Source organism: Salvelinus sp. IW2-2015, unplaced genomic scaffold (genome assembly GCF_002910315.2).
Source record: "Salvelinus sp. IW2-2015 unplaced genomic scaffold, ASM291031v2 Un_scaffold7020, whole genome shotgun sequence".
NCBI classification, from domain to species: domain Eukaryota; kingdom Metazoa; phylum Chordata; class Actinopteri; order Salmoniformes; family Salmonidae; genus Salvelinus; species Salvelinus sp. IW2-2015.
In genome coordinates, this window is record NW_019948280.1 from 10,589 (window position 1) to 17,202 (window position 6,614).

The 6,614-nt window shown below is 42.9% G+C and overlaps 1 pseudogene; it reads left to right on the forward strand.

Moving 5' to 3' along the window:
• The first annotated feature begins 4,781 nt into the window (after positions 1-4,781).
• Positions 4,782-6,614, forward strand: part of LOC112079142 (sialic acid-binding Ig-like lectin 13) — a 10,441-nt pseudogene continuing 8,608 nt past the window's right edge.

Sequence of the window (6,614 nt, forward strand, 5' to 3'; positions counted from 1 at the left end):
TTCCTTAACCACTACAGGACCTACTGATGTTTTGCCTCACAACATAATACAATATGTTGGGTAGTCCTATAGCGAATGTGCAAACATCTGTTATTGGCATAAAGTGGCCTCTCCAGCCAACAGCTTGTCAGAGACAGTGCAGTGTAGCCTACATGATGAGTATTTACCCCGGACAAACAAGTTAAAGAATATCATATATTGGATCAAAACGCGGCACCAAGCATCAGAATCGAAATGTCACCAGAATTAAGGACCCCAATATTTATTGCAAACCGAGCATCAAGCTCATCACTGTGCACTTATGCTCCCACCCTGTGAAAGTCTCCATTCAATTACTCATCTGAGCCTAATAAACTGGAAGTTTTCCCGATGATGGAGTTGGTGCACATTTTTCTATCCAACATGATAACTTTATTCGCCATAAAAAAGGTTCCCCTTTTGTTTCCGGAAGTCTCGGTCTTGGGTTAATTTGTCAAGCGCTACCTTCCTGAATCCTGGAATTACATTTTGGACGAACCCGGTGCTACATTGCGACTCAAAGAGAACCGTTTTGAACGTGCCCTAATCAGCCATCTCAAAACATTGTGACTGTTGTGTTAATGCAAACACAATATAAAAGGTAATACACCTTTAACCCATGATTATTTAGCTATTATTCCCGAACCCGCCTTCCACAAATCTAAATGTGACGAGCAAGGAATAGCTTGGCTCGGATTGGAAGACCCGCAGGATCCTGTTAAAAGCTTTCGCTGAAAACTGGGACCTGCCGGCAAAAGAGAATATATGCCACATTATTATAGAGACGTTGGGAGAATGATGTCTGAACAGACAGGATCTCAGTATCAGAACTACAGGCCCAGACTGGCCTGCACTGTGCCTTTCTAGACCTTAAACTGTCAGTAGACCCACAAACTGATCAAATGGAAGGAAACATTCAAATCACAGGCTTGTTGCGCCGTAATCATGACATCTCACTGCAGTCTAGAGTAATTTTTACTCACTCCTAATTTTAAAAAACAATATTGCAAACTATTCTATGTGCATGGTTGTGTTTAGTCCCCTAATCTAGGTAGGATCATTGTATGGCCTGAAACAAGATTCAATTTAGAAGGGCTTATTAAACTGGCTGCGTGTCTCATGTTCCTTCATCACGCAATACGCACCCCTGGTCTCTCTCGCTCCCGCCTCATCAGCTATCCCTATTGTGTTCTGGAATTCATAGTTGAAAATTTTGGCAGCTGTTGAACGGATTTTATTTGTGGTATAATTTGCTATTAGCCTATTACAGATCTGGACTAACAATCCACCTTCCACTATGTCACTATGAATTAATGAAACCAGAGCAGGATAGAAAGTTTAGGAACTGGATAGACTATACGACCGTGGTAGCGTAGACCATACTGACCTGTGTAGTTAGACGTAACTGACCTGTGAGGTAGACTATAACTGACCTGTGGAGGTAGGGGACCTAACGACATGGTAGGTTAGACTATACTAGCCTGTGGTAGGTAGACCTAACTGACCTGAGTAGGGTATAGACATAACTAAAACCTGTGGTAGGTAGACTATATTGAACCTGTGTTAGGTAGGAATCATAACTGACCGTGGTGAGAGACTATCACTGACCCTCGTGTAGGTAGACTATACTGACCTGGGTAGGTAGACTATATTGACCTGTGTAGTAGGACTATACTGACCTGTGGTAGGTAGACGTATATTGAACCTGTGGTAGTAGGAACTATATTGACGTTTGTAGGTAGAGCTATACTGACCTGGTAGGTAGACTAGTATAGACCTTGGTAGGTAGACTATACTGACCTGTGGTAGGTAGACTATATGACCTGTGGTAGTAGACTATGCTGACCTGTGGTAGGTGACCTATACTGACTTTTGGTAGGTAGGACGATATTGGACCGTGTGAGTAGACTAATGTGACCTGTGTAGTAGGACATACTGACCTGTGGTAGTAGACTATAAATGACCGTTGGTATAGACTATACTGACCTGGGTAGGTAGACTATACTGACCTGTTGGTAGGTAGGACGTAAAATGACCTGTGAGTAGACTATATGACCTGTGTAGGTAGACTATAGCTGACGCTTGAGGGTAGACGTATATTGACCTGTGATAGGTTAGGACTATATTACCTGTGGTAGGGTAGACTATACGGACCAATGGTAGGTAGACTGTATACTGACCTTGGGTAGGTAGACTATACTACCTGAGTAGTAACTATACTGACCTTGTAGGTAGACTAATGACTGTGGTAGGTAGACATACTGACCTGGTAGGTAGAACTATTACTGACCTTGGTAGGTAGACTAATTGACCTGTGGTATTTAGACTATACTGACCGGTGGTAGCTAGACTATATGACCTTGTTAGTAAAATATGACCTTTGGAAGTAGACTATACGGACCTGTGGTAGGTAGACTATAGTGACTGTGGTAGGTAGACCCTATACTGAACCTTGGTAGCGCACGGCCCACTATACCTTGACTGCTGCCGTCAGGCTAGCACCTATAGCCTCGGACCTGTGCCGTACCCGCTAGACTTATACTACCTGTGGTCCGGCCTCCAGACTATACGACCGCGTGGTCTAGGTAGACCTATTACCTGACCTGTGGTAGTCACTAGGACTATAACAGACCCTGTGGTAGGTAGACTTATAGTGACCTATGAGGATAGGACCTATACTGACCTGTGGTAGGTAGACTTATACTGACCTGTGTAGGTGACACTTACTGACCTGTGTTAGTAGACAATATACTGACCTGTGGTAGGAACTATGCTGACCTGTGGTAGTAGACTATAGCTGACCTGTGTAGGCTAGACTATAGCTGACCTGTGTATTTAGACTATACTTGACCTGCTGGTAGCGTAGGACTATAACTGCCTGGTGGTAGGTAGACTAATTACCTGTGTAGAGACTATACTGACTGTGGGAGGTAGACTATATTGACCTGTGGTAGGTAGACTATATGATCTTTGGCTAGTAGGACTATACTGACCGGTGGTGGTATTGGTTAGAGCTAATTGACATGTAGGTAGGTAACATATACTGACTGTGTAGTAGGACTATAACTTTGACCCCGCTGTGGTAGTAACTTAATCTGACCTGTGGTAGTTTAGACTATACTGACCTGTGTAGGTAGACTAATATTGACCTGGTAGGTAGACATATGATCTGTAGCGTGATAGCAACTGTATACTACCTAGTGGTCAGGACGGCCCAGACTATGTTGTACCTTGGTAGGTAGGACTATACTGACCGTGTAGTAGGTACTAATTACTGACTGGTGACTTTGCCTGTACGTAGTACTAACTATATTGACCTTGGTAGAGACTATACTGACCTGTGGTAAGGAGACTATACTGACTTTGTATGCAAGACTATATACCGTTTGTTAGGTTAGACTGATACTGACTCTGTGAGTGAGGACTTAACTGACCTTAGAATTATATTGACCTCCTATGAGTAGACTATACTGCCGTAGGTGATTATTACGCATGGTAGATCTATACTGACTCTGGTGAGTAACTATATGACTAGGGTATTGACATCTGGTGGGTAGTAGGACATACTAGACCTATTAGTAGCCGTAGACTATTTGACCTTGTAGGTAGTTAGACGGAATAGCTGAGCCGTGTAGTAGCGTATCACGGACTGCAGATAGACTGACCTGTGTGCATAGACTATACGACCTGTGGTAGGTAGGACCTATATGACTGTGTAGTAACCTCTATACTGACCTGTCGGTAGGTAGACTATACTGACCCTGTGGTTAGACGATACTGACACTGTGGTAATAGGACGATATACTGACTGTGGTAGTGACAAGTACTATATGACCTGTACGTAGCTAGTAAGGACTATACATGACCTGTGCGTAGGTGTACCATACTGACGTGGTAGTAGACTATACTGACTGTATGATTTGACGGTAGCCGACTATACTGACCTTGGTGCAGGGACTACGACCTGTATACTTATGACCTGTGTAGGTAGACTATACTGACCCTGTGGAGGTAGGACTATATCGACCTGTGGTATGTAGTACAGTATAGCTGACCTGTGAGAAGTAGTAGGAACTGACTGTAGTTGGTTATACCGGTTAGACTATCACGTGACCTTCTGTGGTAGACAGAGGCATGGTGGTAGGATAGACTATGACCGTACGACATACTACCTGTGTATAGTAAAGTTCCAGTGTGAAAAGCGTTAGGGCATAATGGAAGTACCAAAACACTTGATAGAGTGAGAGCCATGCAAGAAGATGAGACATTTAGCTAGCATGGAAGAAATTAGAGTAAAACCTGCAAAATAACCGAGATGTAAACCAGAGAAACAACACACTACCCTCCCCTGTGGCCAATAAAAAAAACACAAAACCCTCCCTAAAGCAATAACAAAAAAGTTTGACAACCCTCCCCTATTTTGGGCCCTCAGTATATTCGTCTGTAGGATCACATTTAGAGGAAATTAAGAATGAGATAAAAAATGTGAAATAACGTGGAATTAACTATAAACTATGCAAATGAGTGAAAGCAGTGTGCATTAAGAAAAAGAAGCCTGGCTCAAATACAAGCCTGTGTAATAAAGCGGCCTGTCTTCTAAGTGATTTACCGGTAGGCAAATAAACACACCAGGCTAATGGAAGATTTACGGTAGGCCAGCTTCACAGGCTATAGTAGCATGCAAACCTTGATCTGTTGTCTCTCCATCTGTCCCTTAGTCTCGGCTTAATTCTGAACCATTGTGTTGCATGATGCTGTTTCAGTGGTACTGGGTCAGATGGCTGGAGGTTGACTTACACCCTCAGAGTATCTGTACTTGAAGGGGTCAACAGTGGACCTGTCCTGCTCTTACACATATCCCAGTGGTACAGTCACAACAACCTTCTGGTTCACTGAATTGGGGACTGGTAAAGAACCTGAAGATCTAGGTCAGGACCCAGAGTATGCAGGTCGTCTGGAGTATCATGGAGACAAGAAGAATGGTCAACGCCTGAAAATCACAGACCTGAGAGAGAGCGACTCTGCTGAGTACAAGTTCAGATTATTAACAGATCATGAAGGAGGGAAATATATTGGCAGTCCTGGAGTCACTCTGTCTGTCACAGGTACAGTAACATTCAAAGCTAAACTGTTGAATTCCATTTAGTTCAGGAAATTGTCTTGGTTTGTATGTATGTCTGTATAACATAGGATTTCCTCCATCTTTGTATTAGAGTGATAAGTCAGTGATAAAGGGATTTATAGTGATATTGTTTATTCTCCAGGTCTTCAGGTGAAGGTGACTGGTGAGACACTGACCTGCAGCACCACCTGTACTCTGACTGGTAACCCCACTTACATTTGGTACAAGAACGGACACAAAGTAAAGGAGGACACTTCCAGCCTGTACTCAGACTCCTTTAGTGATGCAGACAGTTACTCCTGTGCTGTAAAAGGCCACGAGGATCTCCTCTCTCATGCAGTGTGTGAGTGTGGTGTGGACTTTTTAATACAAATTTCTTATGAATACAATGTTGTTTATTAAAGTTGTGATACTGAATATTGATCATTAGTCTATTCAACATGTTGTTTTTTACTTTTACAACATCAGTGTGTAGTAGTAGATATTGTAATTGAAGATGTATAGATTTATAAAATATGTTCTATTGTCTTCTTGTCTTTCAGGTAAGAAGTGTTGGAGTGTGACTTACACCCATCAGAGTATCTGTTCCTTGAAGGGGTCAAGAGTGAACATATCCTGCTCTTACACATATCCCAGTAATCATGAGATCAAACAAGCTTTCTGGTTTACTAAATGGTCTGGTATGGACACTGAAGATCTGAGCTCAGCGCCAGGGAATGAGGGTCATATAGAGTACCTTGGGGATAAGGAGAGTGACTGTACCCTGAGAATCACAGACCTGAGATTGAGTGACTCTGCTGGATACATGTTCAGATTCATAACATCTGGAGAAAAGTTTGCTGGCTCACCTGTCTCCCTGACTGTCACAGGTAATCTGTCACACATTTCACATACAGTTGAAGTCAGACGTTTACATACACCTTAGTCAAAAACATTTAAACTCAGTTTTTAACAATTCCTGACATTTAATCAGAGTAAAAATTCCCTGTTCTAGGTCAGTTAGGATCACCACTTTATTTTAAGATTGTGAAGTGTCAGAATAATAGTAGAGAGAATGAGAGAATTTCAGCTTTGATTTCTTTCATCACATTCCCAGTGGGTCAGAGGTTTACATACACTCAATTAGTATAATAAAGCTCATGGTGATCTTAGGCTTGTGTGCGGCTGCTCGCCATGGGAACCCATTTCATGAAGCTCCCGACGAACAGTTATTGTGCTGAAGTTACTTCCAAAGGAGTTTGGAACTTGGTAGTGAGTGTTGCACCCCAGGACAGACGTTTTAAAGTGCTAAGCGCTTCAGCACTCGGCGGGCCCGTCTGTGAGCTTGACTTGTGTGGCCTACCAATTTGCGGCTGAGCCGCTGTTGCTCCTAGATGTTTCCACTTCACAAAACAGCACTTACAGTTGAACGGGGCTGCTCTAGCAGGGCAGAAATTCGACGAACTGACTTCTTGAAAGGTGGCATCCTATTGAT